The following is a 23,718-nucleotide window of genomic DNA, read 5'->3' as shown; positions in this document are numbered from 1 at the left end:
GTGGATTATTTCTGTAGCTAATATTAATTATGAATTGGATGTGTTAGTCATTATATCTTGGGGACACAAAGGACAAAGCAAATTATTAAACTGAAAATGTGGTTGCTGCACACAAAGGGAACAAAATTATCTTTGAGGTCAAAAATTATGGTCAAAATACTTTTCTTTGTGCCTGGTGCAAGCTAAGTGCTAGGTAATTACTCATTATTGTTATTATTACTTGAAGAGCTAATCATCCAAAAGTGACCTTTAAAATCCTGTCTTTTAGGCAATATAGAAAATAGCAAAATCAGAACTTTAACATTTTTATGCTAAAGACTAGAATCTTCTTCATATAACCTTGGTCTAATGATTTGACCCAGGAGAATCCAGGCCTGAAAATAATGGTCAAAGTGAAAACTCCCAATAGCAAAGGTTGGGCTAAAAACGCAAAAGTTTATTACTAATCGAATTTGTCAAAAACATTCACAGAAAAATATTATCTCACAAAAAATATGCTTCAGTAATACAAAATTTTAAACTAGAAAAAAATGAAATCATTTAAATACATCGTATAGAAATTCGTTCAAGAAATTGTATCAGGCTTACTAAGCAGCCCTTTCCTCCCAGTATCATAGGAAATCTGCATCACCACTCCGGAATGTTTCCTAGCAGATGTTTCTCCAGACTTAGTATCCACCTCATGTGCTCATACGCACATTGAGGAAGGCTTTTCATTGTGTGTCTTGTAAACTTTTCACTGGGGGTGGGGCTGATCCACAAAGTGCTTGTCTCACAAGCATGAGGACCTGAATTCAGTCCCCAGGAACCTATTTGAAAAGCCAGGCACAGTGGCATGCACCTGGAATCCCAGCAGTGGCAAGACAGGAGACGGCGACAGGCAGATTCCTGGAAGCTCACTGGCCAGCTGGCTATTGGCTAAAGTTCCATGCCGATGAGTGGAGCTGTCTCATACAAATGGTGGGAAGCACCTGAAGAATGACCCCTGAGGTTGTCCTCTGACCTCCATACACATGTGCACACACTACCAAATATGCACAAATACATGTAGAAAACCTAACTGAATCATGTACACCTCCTGGCATCTTGTCTTCCTCAAGATCATTTTCTAGATTCTCTGGAAAGGAATGGGTTCATTTCTATACCAGAAAGTACATGAGAGGGATTGTTGGCTTGAAGTAATCTTTCCTTATTATCATGCACTTTTATAAAAGCTGGGGACATGGGCTCCCAAATTATCTTAGAGTTTTATATTTAGTTTTGTATTTGTTTTTTATGCAGCCTTTTCCCACTGAACTAAACTACCAGTTTTCTAATCTCCAATCTGATACTTAGCTAGAGTAAGTCTGATATCTTGTAACATTAGTCTTCCTATCATATTTTTTCCAGACTATCATTTGGGTGCTTATTAAGTTCATTTTATCAAATCTCAAGGCCAGTGAGATTCTAGTAAGAGTTGTATGAAATTTATGTATTAATTTTCAAATAACTGTCATTTTTAATATTGTACTCTCTCTCACCTGTATAAACTACTTTTCTCATTGCTATAACCAAATACCTAACAGAAATAACCTAAGGAAAACAGGGTGGAGTTTGAGTTATGGTGTTTAGAGGGTACAGTCCCTCAATGACAGGGAAGCCATGGCAGAGTTCATGGTAGTAGTATATGTAGCTGGGACTTGTTCCGTGGTGTGGACCAGCAGACTGAAAACCTTGGTTGGAATGAGGGCCTCTGAGGCCCTCTCTCCTGAAACCTGAGTCCTACTTCTTCCAGCTAGGTCCCATTCCCTAAAGGTATCATAACCTCCCAAAGTAGCACCAGTGGGGACTAAATTTTCAAACACATAAGTAAAGAAATAGCTCACATTCAAGCCATAAAACAACCCCAAAATATGGCATTGCAATTTGTCCATATCTTGTTTTTATGTCCTTTTAAAAGACATATAGGGCTAGAGAGATGGCTTGGTGCTTAAGTGCTCAGTGCCTGAGTGTGCTTGCAGAGAAGCCAAAGTTGATTCCCAGAACCCATATGGCAGCTCACAACCGTCCATAGGTTCAGTTCTCCTCAGGCTCCAGACATACAGAGACATACATGTGAGCAAAACATTCATACACATAAAATAAAATATGTATTTAAAAAATGACTTTGTTTTGAAAAATACATGAACTTTTAATGCATTACTTGTAGTTATTTACTTTGTATAAGTCCTTGTCTCTGTTGTCAAATTTCTTCTTATTTTGTTTGGTGCTTCTAAATGAATACTCATTAATATCTCCTTTTTCAGCTATTTGCTTTTCTAATAGATTTTTAAATTGCTAATTTTCATCCATTTACCCTCCATCTAGACACCCAACTAAATTCTCTTGCAACTCTAAAAGTTTCCAACACTCTCTCCCTCCCTCCCTTGCTTCCTCCCTCCCTCCAACCTTGAATTCATGATCTTCCTGACAGTCCCCCCCACCGCCCCTGCCCCACTGTGGGGACTGATTACAGGTATGTACCACCATACCCAGCTAGGAAGTACTGACCATAGCTTCCTAGTCTCTCGCTCTCGCTCTCTCTCTCTCTCTCTCTCTCTCTCTCTCTCTCTCTCTCTCTCTCTCTTTCTCTCTCTCTCTCTCTCTCTCTCTGTGTGTGTGTGTGTGTGTGTGTGTGTGTGTGTGTGTGTGTGTGTGTGTGTGTGTGACTAAATGGTTAGAAGTGATTATTTTTCTTCTCTTTTTTGGAATTTCTTATCAGTTATTTCTTTTATTTGCATGATAATATAAATAGGAATGGCAAGAGTCAGCATTCCTGTCTAGGCTTGGTTTAAACTGAAATAGGTTTACTGCATTACCATTTGAGATAACATGTGCTGTTCACTTTGTCTTGCTGTTTTATTAGGAATAGTTGATAAGTTTAATCAAATGTCTTTGTGATTGCTATGCTTTCTCCTTCAGTGTGTAGATTAATGATAGATTCTCTACTAGATACTATTGCCTATATTAACCTATATTCTATATTCATAGAAAGACTACCCTTATTTGACCACTCCCGTGATATACTGCTAGAATCATGTTAACACTATGTTTAGAGAGTTTGCATCTATGTTCACATCTACCGTCTACGGCTAGACTATTTTATGAACATTGGAATTCCTATTCTTAAACACAAATCTGCCTGGCCCTGTTGTCTCTTTAATCACAGCTTTGCAATCACATTTTAACACCCTAAGTGCAATTGGTCCATTCACAGCTTCTACTTCAGCTTATCCTTTTGAGAGGGTTACAGTTTGCTAGGAAACCAACTGTTTTCCAGTGTTTTTCCATAGCAGTGTACACATAATGTTCCTTAAAATTGCTCTAACCTCTATCGTTTCTAGTGTCACAGACTTTATTCTCCTTTATCGTGTAACCACAGAAGCAGAATTTGAACTTCAGCACCTCCAGGTCCCAACCCATCTCTCCTGCTGCCCCCATACCATGACCCCTCAGTGATTAAAGCTAAATTTGTAAATTATTTAGCTTGTGAACTTGGCTTGATTTCAAAGATAGGTCAATGGAGGAAAATTAATTTTCATGTAATTAAAACTATTCTAACTTTTATTTTAAAAATAGCTGTCTTGCCGTAAGTAGGATCTGCAATAATATATAGTCATGCTGAGCAAATCTTGAGGGAATTTGGACTGTTCATTTAACAGACAGATCCATTGCTTCCCTCATTCTAAAACCAGTTTTTGACCAGCACCAATAACTTCTTAGAAAAAGAAAGGAAATCCTCTTTATTTGAGACTCTGGGCGTTATTTAATTCTTGAAAATGGTATTTGAACTAGCATGAGATTTCACTGAGTTTAATAAAATACTACCTAATTAGGAAGAAGCGTTCCTACTATCTCTAGAGATGTATTAATATCATTAAAAAGAACATATGCTTGAAAGTTGCATGTGCATTTATAATTTTGGTCCCTTCTGAATGTGAAAGACTGTTTAATTAAGATTATTACTATCTTTAAAGCGTTTTCTCAAAGGAAATGTTCTTCATTCTAAGCTACATATCTTCTCTGGGAAAAAAATATTTTAAAAGAAATCTTGAGACTGTACAAGTATATAGGTTCTGATTATGTCCTAAGGAAGACTTCCTTCACTTCTTGTTACACCTCTGTGTGTTATGCTATAACCATGACAGATTGCACATATTCCTTTTTCTCTGTGACAATTCTTTAACGCTACATTTTACAAGTGATTGGGTAAACATACCAAGTTCCCAATAATTCAGACAAATTAAAAAAAAAAAAAGATGCTGGGGAGATGGCCCATTTGGCAAAGTGATTGCTGTGCGGGCATGAGGACCCCCAGCACCCACATAAAAGCATGGTAGGTAACACGTTCCTGTGACCCTAGCCCTGGGGTGAGAGGGGTGAGGGAAAGGACAGAGACAGGAGGATTGCTGGAATTCACTGGCAAGGAAGCCTAGCCCAACTGATGACTGCCAGGTTCAATGAGAAACTGTCTCAAAAACAGAAGGTGGAAAGCAGTTGAGGAAGATACTCAGTGTTGACCTGCGAGCTTTGGCATGTGACCTCATTGAGAAATAGGCCAGTTTCGGTTATAATTACTGAAGATGAAGTCATAGTGGAATAAGACTGGTGACCTTCAAAAAATGAGAATTTGTACTGACATGTACATGGGGGAAATGTCAAATGACTAGAGTCACATACCAAGATGATGCAGCTAGAAGCCAAAGATTGCCAGAGAAGAGCAGCAGGCCCTCACAAAGAGAATGGCATGGAGCAGATGTTGCCCTTTCCCTTTGAAGGACACCTTAAGCCTGGATTTCTAGCTCCCAGAACTTCAGGACAATCAATTTTCATTAAATTCATGCAGCTTGTGGTACCCTGCTATCAGCCTAGTCAGCTGATATACACCCCTAACAAAGGTATCTCCTCCAACCTTGGCCACACTGGCTTCTTAGGGCAGAAGACAACAGGAGCTACCTGGACCCCACTGCTGCAACACCACATTCCAGCAACCTCTTCCACTGCTTCCTCCTGCCAACCTTCACTCCTCTTCTTCCACTTCCTGAAAAGGTCAGTGCCTCAAAGTTTATATCCAACATTTTCCATTACTAGTGGTAACATTTTGTATAACTAGTTTTTATGAAGCATTTATAGATGTGGCATCCTTTAAATAGCATCTGATTTAACATTCACAGTCCCCTTGGAACAAAATGTTATTTTCTACCCCATCTTACAGATGATAAAACTGAGGCTTAGCAGGGTTAAGTAACCTGTGCAAGGTCACACACAAAGGGTAAATGGCAAGACCAGGAATCAAACTGGTCTATCGGGTTCCAAGCACAAACTCACTTTTGCATTGTCTCTTACTGCTTCTCTGTAACACGAGTTGCTAAACGGTCTTACTAACAGAAAACCTGGAGCCAGATATTGGGGTGAATGCTGAAAGATCAGAGAAACAGAACAAGCCACAGCCAACCTCACCTTACCAACTCCTCAGCCTCCAGAGCAAGACTTCCTGCTTATTCATGCCTTATATACTTTTCTGTGCCCTGCCATCTTACTTCCTTCCTAGTGCTGGGATTAAAGGCACGTGTGCTTCCCAAATACTTGGTAGCAAAGGCATGAGATCTCAAGTGTTGGAATTAAAGGCATGTGCCACCACATCTGGCTCTGTTTCCAGTGTGGCCTTGAACTCACAGAGATCCAGACGGATCTCTGCCTCCCAAGTGATAGGATTAAGGGTGTGTGCCACCACTGTCTTGCCTCTATGTCTAATCTAGTGGCTGGCTCTGTCCTCTGTTCCCCAGATAAGTTTATTAAGGTACACAATATATTGGGGTACATAATATATCACACTTCTCCACAGACAACACACTTCCCTTCTCCCTTTGAAATCTTACCAAATTCCATTACTTTTTCTCCTCAATCCAAATGATCCTGCGAACTCTGCCTCACAACCATTTCCTCCCATAGCCTAACTCTGAACTTCTACCCAAACGTGGTGTGGGTACTTCAAAGGTCTGTCTAAAATGGAACTTCTTCTTCTAAATATGCTTTGCCTCTGTGCTCCCAAGTGATTCCTTAGTCTATCTATCCACCCATGCTTGGAAACTTCACACATGTTTATTCATTTCTGCCCCTTGTCCCTTTCTATAGTCAGCTGTATTAATTCTACTCCAAGACATTTCTCTAGGTTTCCTTCTCGCCAATCTTCCTGGCTAAACAGTACTAATAGATACTGAGCATCCTGTCCTCCCTCTCATCCATCCTACAACTAGCCCTCCCTAGAACTGCTTACCTAGAATCTGCTTAGGTTGCTGAGCTCAGGTCCAGGGCCTAGGGAGAGAGCTATCATGAAGACCTGAGTTTGATCCCCAGAACCTATGTGAAAAAGCAAAGCCCATGCCATGTGCTTGTAATCCTCATACTGGAGAGAAAGAGACAGGCAGGTCCCTGGGGCTTGCTGGCCAACTAGCTTAGCCTATTTGGTGAGCTCCAGACCAGTAAGAGATCCTTTCTCAATCTCCAAAGTGGATGGCACTTGAGAAACGACACCTGAGGTTGTTATTCTCTAGCCTCCTCCACACACATGTGCGTGCACACCCACCCCAGACATGAGGAATCCAGTTCAAACTCCTTACACAGGCAAAGATCTACCCCAATCCATCTATCAAAGAAAACTTCCAGAAGTTCTGCATACACCAAGGCTTTCTCACTGACCGTACTGACCAGGCCATACCTCCAGCATCTCTAATCCTTTCAAGCTCTGTTCAAATGTTTCTCTCTAAAACTTTACCTCAGGTGTTAAGTAAGTCACAGATCTCTCTCTCTCCTCTGAACTTACTGCACATGGTGGTGATGTGAGTCAGTGTGGTTCTCTGCACTGATCCAGTTGTTTGTCTGTATGTGTTATAATCCCCATTAGTCGGCGAATTCCTGCCAGACCATGATTCACCTGGGCATTGCCCAAAGCACTCAACACAGAATCTAGTGTGAGGCAGCTACTTCTTAGCTTAATTTTTAAAGACTCTATTCATGTACTAGCCAATCCGACTGCCAAACTACTCAAAATTCACAGAGGTCAGAGTAACTAAACCTTTAAAGTACATTCAAATAACCAAACCCACCAGGTGACCTGGCTCACCCAGGTCCCTTGATGGTCTAGGCAAAGGTTGTCATTATACACTGCAGTCCTGTGGGGAGCACTCTAGGCTAAGCCTTCCCACTGGCACCAAACCCCATTTCTCATTTTTCCCACCACACCCTGGAAGGTAAAGACATGCCATTATCCTTCTTCATAGTCCAGGCTACAAGATGCCAGGTGGAGGCCTGAACCTCCCTAGCATGATAAAAAGATAACTGGTACCAAATTACTCTAAACTTATCAGATTACATTTGCCTGTGTTGCTTGGGCCACTCCTGTGCCCAGAGGCCACTATCAGGAGGCTCCATTGTGTCCCTGAAATCCTGGTTCAGGAAAAGTTCAGGATCCTGTGGAAGACTTGGGAGAAACTGCAAAATCTTAAATCCTGAGAATGTTGGGAAATCCCCACTAATCCTGCATCCAGAGCACAGCAGTGGGGTTCTGGGAACAAGCTACTATCTTATCCCTGTGTATTTGAGAGTCCTGGGATAAGGACAATGCCATTCTCAAGGCTTCTAGATAGCACAGAGAATAAACTAAAACAGAAGACCAAATGATCAACTTTTTTTTTTCAGAGCTGAGGACCGAACCCAGGGCCTTGTGCTTGCTAGGCAAGCGCTCTACCACTGAGCTAAATCCCCAGCCCCCCAAATGATCAACTTTTTAACCAGATCTCCTTACTTCCCATCAAAGAAAGTAAGTCTAGAAATGAGCAGAAATCCATTATCTCCACTATCAACTACCCAATGAGAGTGTTATAGGCATTGACATTGCCAATAAAGTAGGTAGAATCTGTTAGGCACATGTATATACCTGTATATATGTCTATGAAGCATTTGACTTTCATGCTGCCCAGTGATGGTTATGATTATTAGGAAACAAAGGTTCAGAAAAAATAGTAATATCCCAAGGTCATGCAGCTTCTAAATGTCAGTCACTCTAAGACAACAGGGAAAGTAAGAGAAGAGCCAGTTTCAAGGGAAATGAGGTATTCAGAGAGGCCCACGGGCAGCTGTGCATTCCTGGATAATGAGACAAGAAGCCAGTGGAGAAGCAAGCTGCCCTGGGAGCCATATTAGGTGACTGACTTTATCTTGTAAATGACTGGGAACTTTTTTTTTTAACATTTTAAGCAGGAGGTGTCACAACACACTTGTGTTTTAGAAATGGGAATATGATCTGGAGGGGACAGGATCAAAGGTAAAGAGAAGAGTCAGGAAATCGTAGAAGTTATTGTGGGAGTGATAATGACAACCCTGTGCCATCTCCATCTCTCTGATGAAAGAGAAAGTCTTGGAATACAGAGATACTCAGGAAATACTGAGCAGATAAAATCACCAGGTGCTACACTGCATCAGGCCTTTGCTGACCACATCTCCAGTCTCTTGTCTCATGCCTCAGGCTCCCATATACAATTGTCATGTGGGTGACACATGGGTGTTATGTCAAATAGTGCAGAAAATACAAGAATGAACAAAGGCCTTCTAGTTTGGAAAGATGATATCAAATCAACAAGAAAATGGAAAGATAAATGTCACGGACAATTAAGAGAAGGTGATGTAACCAGAGTTTGGGATCTTGTAGAACTGAGTGATCTGAGAAGCTCTCTAGGGAGATGCTGTTTGGACTTGCTGAAGCCACATGAAAAACAGCAACAGAAGTAGCTTGTTGAATTAGAAGAATCCAAAGCTGGCCAGGGAAGCCAGAACAAAAGAGCAAAGGAGAAAAGTATGGTCAGAAAGAATGACGGACATATCATTTGTAATTTGTAAAGGTTAGGAATCTAGATTTTATGGGAAGCTGGTGGAAGAAGGAAGTGACTTCATCTAATTGAAGTTACTAAGCAGTCACTTGGCTGCTTCATGGGAAATACAGGCAGAACACATGTGAAAGCCAGGAATTGTTTGTAGGCGGTCCATCAAGAAAAGGTAGTGGGGGCTGGAGAGATGGCTCAGAGGCTAAGAGCATTTGCTGCTCTTTCAGAGGACCTAAATGTAGTTCCTAACACCCACATCAAGCAGCTCACAACCACTTGTAATTCTAGCTCCTGGGGATCCAACACCATCTCTGGCCTCTGCAGGTACCAGCATACACATGGCACACAATCACATAGGCACACACATATAAATAAAAAATGTGTATTAAAAAATGTAAGTAGTAGCTTTGAGAAAAGGAACAGATTGGGGTCCATTTTGCTAGAGTAAATGCAGAGGGCAAGCCAGAAAAGAATCAGGGGGTGACTACACTTGGAACTTGGATAATGAGGATGGGGAAGACAGAGACACCAGGAAGTTTATTACAATGTCTCTTGTCACACAAACCCAAGGCCTCCAAAGCTTCACAGCACTGTGTCCCAATACCAAAGAAAAAACTCAGTGAACTCTACAGGAGTTTGGATATTGTATTACTCATGCCATCCTTGGCAGTATTTGTCCAAAAGACTGGGTACCAGCTAGTGCCTACAAGCAGCAGCCCCAGCAGTGTGTACGCATATGAAGAACAAAGAGGAACAGGCCCAGTGTTCAGGACTGCTAACTGACTTCTAATGGGCATATGTCACTTGTCTGCCAGACCTTATCATCTTTGTCTCACTGTCTTCAAAGGAGGAACCCCATCCCACATCAGCATTTACTCTTCCAACTACAGACTCCTGCAAGAACAAGGTTGCTGTGACCACCTCAGGCACTGGAATATTTTCCTTGCTCCAGTTTCTGGTGCATGTTCCTTGAGATGAAACACCAAACACACATTGCACCTAGATATTACAGGGACCACATGACCCACAGCACAAGTAAAGCAAGGCTAAGAGGTTATCAGAAGGGGCTGGGGAGATCGCTCCATCAGTAGAGTACTTACCACTTTGAGTTTGATACTCAGCATTCATATAAAAAGTCAGGTATGGTGGCACATATTTGTAAATCCAGGGGAAGCAAAGACAGAAGAATTCTTAGGATTCACCAGTCAGCTAGCCTACCTGAACCAGAGAGCCCTCAGTCCCATTGAGAGACCTATCTAAAAATTAAATAAATAAATATAAACACAAGGTGGAGCCAGTGGCACATGCCTTTAATCCCAGCCTTTAGGGAGCTGAGGCAACTGGATTGCTATGAATTTGAGGCCAGCTTGGCCTACATAGTGAATTCTAGGCTAGCCAGGGCTACATAGTGAGATCTTATTTTAAAAATAAATAAATAAAAACCCAGGGGGACAGTTTCTGAAGAAGAATGCCATTTCATCATATTGGCTGGATAAGTCACCATGGCAGCCCTTACAATCCCATTGTGGAATTCCCAGTCTGGCAATCACTGACACTGTTGTAGTGGGACATTAGCCAAGCTGAAGACCATCTGCCCACCAAGGAAAAGCAACACAGGTATTTAGTGGGTACCAAAGGGAAAGATCTGTACTGTGTGGCAAGACACATACCAAGGTACATCACTATGCAAGAAGTAACACTTGAATGGTCGGCTTTCTGAGATGGGAACACCAGACCCCTCATCAGGCAGGGACTTGGAGAAAGAGAGGCTCAAGATGCTGCAGCAAGATGCAACTACCATGGGTATTTACAAACATCCCTTTGGAAAGAATCCCCGCTAAGAGTACTACTTTAGCATTGTTAGACCGTTTTCTCAACATGGTAGAAGACATAACAGTTACATTTAGTATGTCTTCCCTCCCCCACCCTCATGTTGGATCACAACAGCTAGAGAGCTGGTGTGATGTCAGTTGATTCTGGGAGCAACAAATTACTGTCATGCCCCATGCTGTCTGGAGTATCCCATTCACTTTAACTTAACAGTCTAAATGCTGAAGCCAGTTTTGAAAACCAGGGCCACTACCACAGATCAGTTGTTTTCAGTTTTTACACTGAAACTTCTCAAAGCTTTAAGGAGATGTGTGGTCCACTCTCAGAGAGTGGGAGAGTCCATCCTTAAGATCCACCCAATAGCAGGTGAGTTTGCATGTGGCTTGTCTAACCTCGAGAGTAGGTAGCCAACACCTTAATAGCAGCTTCTCATCTATAGTGATCTGTAGCACTTTCCACAGTCAACACTAGAAGCCTGTGGGTTATGTGGGACCGTGTGTTCTTTGCCAGAGTCTTGATCAACACACAGTTCATTCTACAGGATGAATCCTATCAATTGCTACATGTCTGTATCTGTTTCATTGGATGCAAGCTTCTGCTCCCTTCCTACCCAAACTGTTGATGGAGATTCAGCATCCTACCAGTATCCCAGTAGCCCCACAAAATCCTGTATTTTCTTCATTATGTAAGGAAGTGGAGGATCTTACACCTTGTCTATTACCACCTATGGCAGTATTTTCATGCTATTTAATGTCTTAGGGTTACTATTCCTGTACCATGACCTGCTGGCACAGTGCTGGCACACACCTTTAATCCCAGCACTCAGAGGCAGGTGGATCTCTGTGAGCTCGAGGCCAACCTAGTATACAGAGTGAGTTCCAGGACAGCCAGGATGCTTCACAGAGAAAACCTGTCTTGAAAAACCAAAAAAAAAAAAAAGAAGAAAAAAAGAAAAGAAAAGAAAGAAACACCATGACCAAAAGCAACTTGGAGAAGAAAGGGTTTATCATACTCAGAGTTTCGTATAACAGTTCTTCATCAAAAGCAGGAACTCAAGCAGGGCAGGAATCTGGAGGCAAGAGATGATGCAGAGGCCATAGAGGAGTGTTGCTTACTGGCTTGCTTCTCATGATTTGCTCACCCTGTTTCTTGTAGAACCCAAGACTACCAACCCAGGGGCAGCCCCAACCACAATGGGTTGGGCCCTCCCACATCAATCACTAACTAAGAAAACACCCTACAGGCTTGCCTACAGCTAGATCTTATGGAGGCATTTTCTCAAGTGAGGTTCCCTCCTTTTTGATGACTCTAGCTTGTGTCAAGTTGACATAAAACTAGTCAGCACACCTAACCAAAGAACCCAAGAATGCTATGCACAAGACAGAGCCTTGGACCTTGTTTAGATTTATGGTCAGTCCCCTCTCCTTCAGGTGAGCTAGCAATCTTTCTCAGCTAGACTGTATCTGGAAGATAGAGGTTAGCAGAATATCATCAATGTAATGGAGTATCTGAACAATTGTGGGTTTCATCCATTGTGTTAGTTTAGATAACACTATAATAGGGCTATTCAAACACCCCTGTGTTAACAGTGTAGCAGTCCCCTGGGGCCTTCTCAGGTGGAGGGTTTTTTGCTGTTGTTTTGTTTTGTGTTGTTTGGGGGGTTTTATTTTACTTTTCAGCTGTTATATCAATGCTGAATAAAGCATGGATCAAATCCAATACACAAAGGTAATGGCCCAGCTGTGTTCCTAAGCCTCTCAACATCACAGCAATGTTATACACAGCTAGCTCATAATAGGCACCACCTTATTTATTTCCCTATAATTCGCTGTTGTACATCAGGTCCCATCAGGTGGTGGGCAGGCCATATAGTGAGTTAAGAGGACTCTACACCAGCCTGATGAAGTTTACCTTGCCTATCTCATGGACTGTTGCAGTAATTTCTGGATGACTTTGCCTCAAGATGGGCTGTGGCCACACATCTACCTTGGGAGTGATAGTGCTAGCATTTAGCTGGCTGGCTTTGAGGTATCTGTTCCTGTCTTTACCATTCACTCCACATCTGCTTTGGGGAGGCCTTTCAACTGACCACTTTTTATTGAATTTTGAGTTTAATGCACCTTGCCTTTGTCTCACTCTTTCTGTCTTCCCCAAATCTGCTACCATTTGATCTATTCTTTGTATTATTGTCCCCCAAAAGGGGACACTGTAAAAGCTAGCCCTCCATACTGAAGGAGCTCTAGAGGAGCTGTAGACAAGACTGTGTCTCTCATCCCACCCCAAAGTCACTATCAGGGCCAGGAAAAGACTAAATGAACAAGCATGTTTCATACCAAGTTCCCTCAAATATGTCAGCAACTCCTCCATGATGTCCACACTCCCCTGGTTATGAGAATATCTCCAGACTGGACCATGCAATCAACCATACTAACAATGACAACTTACTTTTGTCTGCAGTGGCCAAGTACAGCTGCTGCCATAGTACAGGATAAATTATGATTGATAGCTTTGCTTATTCTATCCCACTAAAACAGAATGCCATTGGCCCTGCATCCACAGTCTCAGTAGCCAGGCAGGCACACTCTCTGCTTCGGCCAGAACTTGGCACTCTGCGGAGATGGAGGCACTCTGAAGTATGTCTGGTGCTGCTGTATTGTTCTGATCCACGCCCTGGATCTTCAGCTTTCACACCATAATGGGTCAAGTCCATTGATTTCTTTTCATCCCTTGCCTCAATTTCAGAATCACTCCAGCTCCCCCACAGGGTCCCACAACTGGAGAATCCCACTTCCCACTAGAAACCATAGTGCAGATCCTCACATTAGGTGCTCTGTGGCCCTGTGGTCTGGTGTCGTAACCAGCCTCAACCTTCAGGTGTGAATCTACTAGATGTAGTTCTACCTGAGCATCCTTGTTGTCAGCCTGGGACAACCTGGCACCTGTTTCTGACTTCAGCTCTTGATGTTATCTGTTGGCTGGTAAATGAGAAACTACTTCCTTGTCTGCAGCCTCTCTGAGACAGCACAGCAGGGCCTTGCAACAGTGGCAGCTCAATTTATAATCTACCACCCTTGATTTGCTTGCTATCTTCAATACACATCATAGGTTAGTCCAGGATTTGCCCTCCGGAACCCACTCATTCCAATCCTCTCTGGTACCCTGTCCATTACACTAATCATTACACAAACCCAATGCCTCAAAAATCTCAGTGTATTCTTTTGAGATAAGAACTCAATAGATAAAAAATTAAGAAAAACTCAGAGGACCACCAGCAGCAGCCGTTTATACTGATGCGGAACAAAGAGACACACAGGTCTCAGTGCTCCGGGGTGTGCTAACTGCATGCTAATGGGTACACTCTGCTAATGGGTACACTCCACCTTATCTTCTGTCTCTGTTTCACTATCTCCAAAGAAGGGAAATGGACAGGAACCTTCTCCCACACCAGCACTCCCTCTTCCTATCTGCAGACCCCCTGCAAGAACAAGGTCACTCTGGAATGTTCCCCATGCCTGTACAAGGGACTATAGCAACCAAATGATGAGAATACAATTGTGGTGTTCGGGGGTGACACTAAGGATAGAGATGAGCATTTCACAATGTCCAGCCTATAGGTGGGATTCACAGCCAAAGGTGCAGATGAGATACTTTGTGAGTAAGCCAGAGCTAAGGACAGAGTTCTGAGACACACATTTGGAAGTCAGGAAGAAAAAGAAACGAAACAGGAAACGCTAGGGAAGGACCTTGACTTAGAGCTGCGATTTGGCAGAAGATGCAAGCCTGTGCGGTAAAGAAAGTAGCAGGGAAGGTTCAGAGACCAGTTGTGACAGATACATCTGACAGCTAACATCATAAGAGGACAGATAATTGGCCACCGGGTTTCACAACATGAAGGCCATTGACCCATTTGATCTCGGGGCAACCAAGCGGACAAAGTTCGGTTACAGTAAGTTGAAGAGAGAAGTGAGATAAGGAAATGGCCAGTGGTAGACTTCCACTGCTGACAAAATACAACCAACACAGCTGAAAGGGAGAGAAAAGATTTATTTTGCTCCATGTTTCAAAGCTTGTTATCCATGGTCGCTTGGTCCTGTTGCTTCTGAGCCCATAGTAAAGCAGAACACCGTGAAAAAGGCATATAGCAGAAGAGAGCTGCTCACATCACACTCATGTCACCAGGGAAACAGAGCAAGGGAAGTCCCTATGTACTCTTCAAGGACATGCCCTCCCTCCCAATGACCCAACTTCCCTCTACTAAGCCCCACCTCCTTATGCTTCCACCACTCCCCAGCAGCACCAAGGGATTGTGAGCAAACTCCAGATTCAACTACAGCAAGGTCTAAATATCCACAGGAAGAAAGTTCACAGGCCAAAGATAAGCAGTGGGGAAGTGCACAGGACCTGAGGAGAGCGGTGATACTTGGGGTAGGTGATGAGCTCTTGAAAGAAGAGCCATGCAGGAGGAGAAAGCACAGGCACTTCCCCAGCCAAGCCAAGTCACCAGAGCAGTGGCTCAGTCTGGGTTTTCATGACTTGGCCCGTCTGCATTGACACCTCAGGGCGGGGGCACAGAGGGCAGAAGCCACAGTTAGTGCCGGAGGGTGGTTCTGAGTCCAGCAAAAAGAAGACTGATGTAATCTAAAGTTCTGACAAGGATGCTACTCAGGCAATCAAACCAAACAATGCAGGTCCTAAGAAAGAACTCCTGTGGCACTGTGTGAAAGGACAGGCAGAGGAGCAACAAGGTCATGGGGAGCCAATAAGAAGCTGGTCCGAAAGGAAGACTGGAGACCATGAGCTGACTGGAAAAATCAGTCCTACAACCACACTAGTCACGTTCCATCCTTCTCAAAGGCATGTGGATGGCGAGACTACTCACCACAAAGCTGCCCTGGCCACTGCATGTGGAAGCCTGGGAAGATGTTTCAGTGTGTGGTAGAGAAATTGCTTGTTGTGCAAGCACTGGCTTCTCGGCACACACATTTAAAAATAAATAAATAAAGGGTGGTGGCGGCGGCGCACGCCTTTAATCCCAGCACTCGGGAGGCAGAGCCAGGCAGATCTCTGTGAGTTCGAGGCCAGCCTGGTCTACAGAGCAAGATCCAGGACAGGCACCAAAACCACACAGAGAAACCCTGTCTCAAAAAAATAAATATGTATATTTATAGACCTTTTTGTCTATAAATCCAGAACTGGGAGTGATAAGACAAGCAAGTCCGGAGCTCACTAACCAATGACTCTAGCTGAAACAATGAGATCCAGGTTCAGTGAAAGACCCTTTCTCAAAAAATAAGGTAGAGAGCGATAGAGGAAGACACCTGACAGACCTCTGGCCTCTATACACACAGGCAGATCCACATACTTGTACACACACACACACACACACACACACACACACACACACACACACACGGAGGCAAGGGGGGGGGGGGGAGAAGTGAGAGGGATAAAGAGAGAAAGACAGAGAGACAGACAGAAAGACTAGCTTTGGAGAGTGAGCTGAGTTTACTGGATCTCATGCTAGCTTCACAACAGCCTTAATGTGTGCTCATTCAAGGTAAGACTGCCTACTAAGGCAGAGGTGATCAGCCTTCAGAAAAACACCTTGTGACACTCATCCAAAGCAGTGTCACCTTGTGTTTCCAATGTTCTCCAGACATTCAAGCTTGGGTTGACAAATAATCCAAGAAAATTCTGAGCTCAGGAATCCTCTTTCCTTCTACAGATGTAGTTGGGATTTTCACCCAAATCCTCCCTGTTCAGAAAAGCAGCTTCTCCAATTCCTTAGTATAAATCAACAAACCATACACAGGCCTGTACCTCCATACATGGCCGACACAACAAGTCCCTAAATGGGAAAGAAGCGCCATCTCAAGGTGAGACTCTTCCACACCAGTGAACTGCGGGCTTGGGGGAGAAACATAGATAAGAGGTGTGCTATGTCCTTGGCACTGTCTCCTTGGTGCAGTGAGTTCTTAGTTTGCATGTACCCTGCAGACCCATATGCTAAGCACTCAGTACTCAGGATGGATTTGCTGGGAGGTGGTAGAACATTAGAGCCAAGCAGTTGGTAACAGCTGTGCCTTATAAGCCTGAGGACCTGAGTTTGGCCATAATTCCTGTGTAAAGGCTAAGGTTGTATTGCACTCTTGAATTCTTAATACTGGAAAGGCAGAGATAGTGTAGTCTACTTAACTGCGCTACAGGCCAGGAAGAGAGTCTGTCTCAAAAAAAAAAATGTATGCATAGCACGAGGAACACCCAAAATTGACCTCTGGCCTATATATACATACACATACATACACATTCACATACATACATGTGCACCTGCATGGAAGTATGCACACGCACACATGCACACACACACACACACACACACACACACACACACACACACACACACACACGCACGCACACACTCACACAAGATGATCCTAGAGAGAAAATTTCTGCTATTGGTGAAGTATCTTTATGTGTGTGTTGGGGGGGGGGTTATTCTTTGAATTCTCCTTTAAGAGATAATTCTTGTACTACTCTACTGCTTCTTTTCCACAAACTAGTAGTTGTATGCAAGTTCCCACTATGAGGTACTGGTCTGTCCAGTCTCAAAAGCAACTAGCCAACTGACTATGAATCCCCCCAAACATAAGCCAAAATTAACCTTTCCTCTTTTTAAATTAAGCTTCTCAGGTATTTTGTTACAGTAATGGAAAGATGGCCAGCATAATAATAAGTACTCATATGTAGTTTGTATCGGGATAAATAAATCAATGAATACACCTAAGGGAAAAAAATCACAAAAGAGAAGGAAGGAAGAGACATCAAGGTCTGTGAAAGGAGCTGGAGGGATTGTTTAGCAACAAGAGCACTTGCTGTTCTTCCACAGGACCTGGGCTCAGTTCCCAGTACCCAAATCAGCAGCTCATAACTGTCTATAATTCCAGTTCCAGGGGATCCAATGCCCTATTCTGAACTCTGTAGGCACCTGCACACATGTGATGCACATGGACTCAGGTACACACATACACATAAAATAAAATAATTAAAAAAAAAAAACAACTTGGGTGGTGGTGGCACGTGCCTTTAATTCTAGCACTTAGGAGGCAGAGGCAGGTGGATCTCTGAGTTCAAGACCACCTTGGTCTACAGAGTAAGTTCCAGGACAGCTAGGTCTACACAAAGAAACCTTGTCTCGAGGGGTGGGGGGGGGGGGGGGGGTCGGGGATTTAGCTCAGTGGTAGAGCGATTGCCTAGCAAGCACAAGGCCCTGGGTTCGGTCCTCAGCTCCAAAAAGAAAAACAAATGAAATAAAAAAGAATAAAAAAAAAACTTGTCTCAAAACAACAACAACAAAAAAAAAACCTTAAAAAAATTAAAAGATGGCCACGTTTCTGTCTTGCCCCAAGTCTTTGTGAGCCGTCATAGCTCCCAACTGTTTTCTCACCCACTCTACTCTTTCCCAGAAATACACACATGCTGAGGGTGTTTCATTTTTTTTTTTTTTTTTTTTTTTTTTTTTTGGTTTTTCGAGACAGGGTGTCTCTGTGTAGCTTTGCGCCTTTCCTGGGACTCACTTGGTAGCCCAGGCTGGCCTCGAACTCACAGAGATCCGCCTGGCTCTGCCTCCCGAGTGCTGGGATTAAAGGCATGCGCCACCACCGCCCAGCTGGGTGTTTCATTTTTAAAAGACTTTTTTTTTCAGAAAAGGTGGGCAGCCAGCATATCTGCTTCCTTTTTTTTATTTCATTAATTTGTTTTTTATTTATTAGAGAGAGTAGGAGAGAAACATTCTATTTACCTACAGGTATTGTTCATTTGAAATTAAAAGTACTTCCGTCCTGTTGTTTCAGTGTTGGAGGCTGAACCTAGGGCATGATGGTACAGTGACCTCTTCACCCCTGAACCACATTCCAGCCTTCTTTTTAGTTCTTGCGTTTTGAGGTCAGGTCTCACTAAGTTGTCCAGGCTGCTTTTGACCTCACTGGGGAGCCCACCATGGTCCTGAACTAACAGTCCACCTGCTACCTCAGCCTCCAGAGGGCCTAGCACAGCAGACTCGTGCCATGAGGCCTGGCTTCCGTTTTCTACTCTGACTCAAAATAGAGTGCAGATAACCTCATCTTATCCATGTATTCTGATAATCAACGCTAACTCTCAAGAAAGGGCTGCTTCCTGTTTGATGATAGCTAATGTACAAAAATCTAAATATCCATTTAAATGAATGGAAGGAGAAAATGTGGTGTGTGTACACACTGGGATACTATTTGGTCTTAAAATTGAGGGAAACTTGCTAATTGCACCAATGTGAAATAAGTCAGACAGGAAGATAAATATTGTATGACTCCACTTACAGGTAGAATCTGAAATAATCGATCTTGAATCAGATACAGTGGACATGCACCTGCAATCTTTAGCTACTTGGGAGGCTGAGGCAGGAGAATTATTGGAGCCTGATGTCTAAGGATAGCTTGGGCAACACAGCAAGACCACATCTCAAAAAATAAAAAATAAAAAAGGAAAGAAAGAAAGAAAAGAAAAGAGCTGACCTGACAGAAGCAGACAGCAGAATGGTGACTGCCAGGGCTGGAGGAAGGTGGCAAACGGAGAGATGACAGTCACAAGGTTTCAGCTCTGAGGATGGGAAGTTCCATTCCACACAGCGTGTGCTTGTAGCTAACAGTAGCACACTGCAACTTAAACCCTGAGTGCTTATATTAAACATAGTTACATTGCCATGAGAATAAAAAACAACCACAACACAAGGAGGAGAGCAAGCTTGGAAAGTGATTGACATGTCTATGACCTTAATGGTGCTGTCGATTCAGCGTGGTCACTTAGTTCCAACTCATTAAGTTGCATATATTAAACATGTATAGTATTTTTTTCATGTCAATCACAATTTAACAAAGTGATTGAAAGAAAGAAACTGGTGCTGCCTCACCCAATTTCTTCCTATTTCTACCTCAAAAATGCACTCTACAATTTAAAATTATTTGGTGTGTGTGTGTGTGTGTGTGTGTGTGTGTGTGTGTGTGTGTACATATCATGCTAAGACTTCTTCCTTTCCTAATACACAATGGCATTTGAACATAAAAATTGACAAACTCTGCTTTGAAATTTGGATTTACTGCTATTCCTGAGTAATGTCTATTCTTAAGCACTTTTCTTTGTGACATTTTTTCACTAAAAACTTTTTTTTAAGTTTAGGATTAATCTTATATGATTAATACACAATTTTCCCTCTAGCTGGTATCATGGAGGAATGGAAATCATCATGTAAAGTCTCCATTATTGTCCTCTGTAAGACTCACAGTCTCCAAAATACTTTCAGGAGTGACACGAGTTCCATCGCCAGCATCCAGCATGTTTCAAAATACACGCTCAGTCACTTTTAGCCATGACCTAGTTTTTCCAGGCAAACTTATACCCACAGGCTATTCATCCAGGTTTTCACAGGCTCTACGCATGCTCTCTGTCTCTGTCTTGCTGACAGCTCTGTGTGCGCATGCATGTGTGCGTGCGTGCGTGCGTGTGCGTGTGCATGTGCGTGTGCGTGTGCGTGTGCGTGTGTGTGTGTGTGTGTGTGTGTGTGTGTGTGTGTAGAAGGTAACAGCAGTAGCTGGAGAACCAGAGAAATCTTGTCTAACTTCTTGGCTGCCTGGATGCCTGCATGCCTTCAGACTTTGTTGGAGGATCTAAAGTAGCTCTGATGGGGATAGCTATATTCTTGAACCATTTGAGGATCTCTTTCCAACTTCCACAAACTTGCAAAAACAGGACTTCTCCACTTTCAACCCTGATGTGTTTGGAAGTAGCTAGAGACAAAAAATTGTAGGGACTTCTAAGATGAATGATGGCAGGTCCCAACTTTTTTTTTTTTTTTTTTTTTTTTTTTTTTTTTTTTTTTTTAGGCACCTGAGTTAGAAAAATCTCTTGATTATACTCAAACCCACTGCCTACTTTTCCAGGCACTCACCATGCCTGCTTAAGAAGCCTTCCCCCTCTTTAAGGCTCAGCACCCAAACCTCATCTTGTGAGTTACATGTTTTCAATCCAAGCACAGATGGATAGGATGACAAAGACAGCTCTATCTATGAGGACAGCTGTTTGTTCCCAGGATGGAAACTCCTAATACAAGGTTAACAATGGTCTCCTTGTGTGTCCTTTCCTGATTCTGCAAGCTGCTGGGATCCCACCACCAGAGCTGGCAGCAGCAGTTTCCAGATCTCTGTTGCAATTATCTCTGGAGACTGGTTACCAGGGGTGCCCTGTCTTCATCCACACAGATAAGCGTCTATCAACACTCACATAGCTCCTTTGGCTTTATTTGAGTTTTATTTTTCTTGAAAGAAATGGGAAATGGAATTCCTGTAAAACTTTGTGTGTGTCAGGGGTGAGGGTAGGTGGTTACTCAGGACCAAAGCCAGGGTCTCCCGCATGCCAGGCAAGTGCTCTAACCGGTGAACTACATCTCCAGTGCCGAGTCTTTTGTAATTTCATCTGACAATGAATCTTGATGAAGACTGACCGTGCTTATCTCTTCTTTCCTTTCTTCTCATAGTGGAGAAGAACAAAGATAAAAGAAAACAATGGACCCAGATAAATAAAATCTTTGGGGGTTTTGATTTTTTTCTACATCCTTTCTGTGGTGTTTAGTATGTTTGATTTTAGAAATTTTATTGTATTAATAAGAGGTAGAATAAAAACTTGAGATATCTTATAGAAATGTGGAGTTCCCTAAATATATCATGTCCTCATGTTTTCCTATATAACTACGGGCTATTTATTGATCCACATGGTTTTCTGGCTTTAGTCTTCCTATTGCTGATGGCTTGCTCATGATTTTCTTTTGTGGCCATCAAGGTTCTCACAGTAGTGCTCCTCTGACTATAAGTCATAATACTTAAAATAAGATAGACAAAAGCTCTCTCCATTCATTCATATGATAAGTAAGGGACCACTGCATTCATTACCATATTAGTTGTTACCTATGGTCAGATCTTAAGGAATTCAATTGAAAAAATAGTTACATAGATCCTTGAAAAAAAAATAAAGCTTTTACCCACTGAACCATCTTGCTGGCCCAGATATTCTTTTCACACAGGATTACACACAGGAAAATAATTTGGTTGCAACACAAGCATGTTCTCCACAACCCTGCATGTGAGAGTTCAGCTGTAACGGCATGGCCTGATGTGCTTTAGAAATGGCTACCCTCTTAAGCTCCTGCTCCTCAAAGCACAGTGAGGTTTTTAATCTTTAAACAGAACACAAAATAGTTTGTTTCCAACCTGTCAACTTAGTAACACTTTAAGAAAAAAGATTACTTCTGCTATATAGAGTTGATTAAGGTACCATGTCATGTCTTAAGCCAGAAAACAGAAAAATCAAAGATGGATCTTTATCTGGGGCCATGTACTAAAGAAGAACTATATTAAAACTACAGATGTATCAAACCACCAAAAACTAGAGGTGCCATTTTACAATGACAGCTATAGCCATCTAATTACACACCACACACACACACACACACACACACACACACACACACACACACACACACACACACAAAAAAAAAGCACCAGATCTGTCGGTAACTTACCAGCAGCAAATAGCTACATAAACTTTCCTTAAGAACTATGTATTACCTATAGTAACAATTTAGATTTGTACAGTTTTGTTTCTGCTTTCAAAATGCTTTCAACACCCCCATTGCAATAAGCAAAATGGGATGTTATACAGTCTGCCAGATGTGGCTATAATGTAAATTGAGGCGAAGGCCCATTAGGCAGTGGATGTAGTCAGGATAACTCCATCTTTGGCACATTGCATTATATGAAGAGATAGCCCAGACTATGCAGCAGGACTCCAATCAAAACAAAATCAAATGAAGCTGACAAAACCAATTAAAGGCAAGGCAGGAGAAACACATCAGGCATTTGAATCAAACTTTCTACCACCAGCCTCAACAGGGAAGGAATAAAAATAGAACTCCAGACTGGATTCCACTGGCTAATTTCAACTGCTTTTCATTTTCTCTTCAAATCTGGCACTCAGACTCATCACAGCTGGCACTAGATACACTGAGCAGAAAGGACCTAGGAGAAAGAAGACAGAGAAAAGCCTTACCAGCACAGCCAATGAGACATCTGGAACCTCTCCTTGCAAAGGTAAACAGAACTATCCCAGAAAACAAACAGACTGACCAATGGAGCAGCAGATCTGAGAAGTGAAGGAGCCACGCAGCCTTCTTTGAGGGTCTTCCCTACTTGCTGCCACTTCCTGCATCAGGTGATCGCTTCTGTCGCTGGGAGAAGATGCCCAGAGGAAACAACCCCGGGGAGGAAGGGTTTCTTTCGGCTCACAGCTGCAGAGCTGTCAATCCATCACGCTGGGGAGAGCATGTTGGAGCAGACAGGAAACGGAGAAAGAGACAGGGACATGTGGTTAAAGGGAACAGGTTGTAAAATTCACAAGCCCTCCTCTAGGTAAGTCTTACTTCTTAAAATTCCCACAGGCTCTTTAAAGAACATGGTCAAGGCATGCAAACAAATGAACCTATTACAGGGACGCTTCACATCCTAATCACACTAGCTCTAGCCCCCTTCATCCATTCACGCTCCAAACCCCTCATTCATAGGCCTTAGAAACGCATAAGATCTTCAGTGTGAGTCAGTTGAGGTCAGATGTTCTTAACCAGAATTTAATGCATAGAATTAAATGTCTGGAAGTGACCTTAGAATTTTCCCCCTAATTTTCCACTTTCTGCATCAATTATACTATGATAAAGTCCCCCGCCCATCTCACATGTATCCACAGGAGATATGAACTCTAACTCAACATCTCTGCTGATTATAAATCAAGGGCCCCTGGGGCAGCTTCCTCCATTTCTGGATTGTTCTAATCAATAAAATGTTCTGTCATGCTAGCCAAAATTAGCCCCCTGTAGCTTCTCCTCATGTGAGAAATATCAAGCAAGCCTTTCTGCTGG

The 23,718-nt window shown here is 42.7% G+C and overlaps 1 long non-coding RNA gene across 2 annotated transcripts in view; it reads right to left on the bottom strand.

Annotated features, from left to right (window-relative positions):
• Positions 1-23,718, bottom strand: part of LOC128095123 (uncharacterized) — a 192,386-nt gene that overhangs the window by 153,143 nt on the left and 15,525 nt on the right. For both annotated transcript variants that reach the window (XR_008213163.1, XR_008213162.1), the window contains one exon: positions 22,857-23,118. This is a non-coding gene — a long non-coding RNA (uncharacterized LOC128095123). The remainder of the gene's footprint in view (positions 1-22,856; positions 23,119-23,718) is intronic.

This window comes from Peromyscus californicus, unplaced genomic scaffold (genome assembly GCF_007827085.1).
Source record: "Peromyscus californicus insignis strain IS unplaced genomic scaffold, ASM782708v3 Scaffold_4__1_contigs__length_199733344, whole genome shotgun sequence".
NCBI lineage: Eukaryota > Metazoa > Chordata > Mammalia > Rodentia > Cricetidae > Peromyscus > Peromyscus californicus.
The sequence above is the reverse complement of the archived record's forward strand: the minus strand, read 5'-3'. Positions and strand labels throughout refer to the sequence as shown.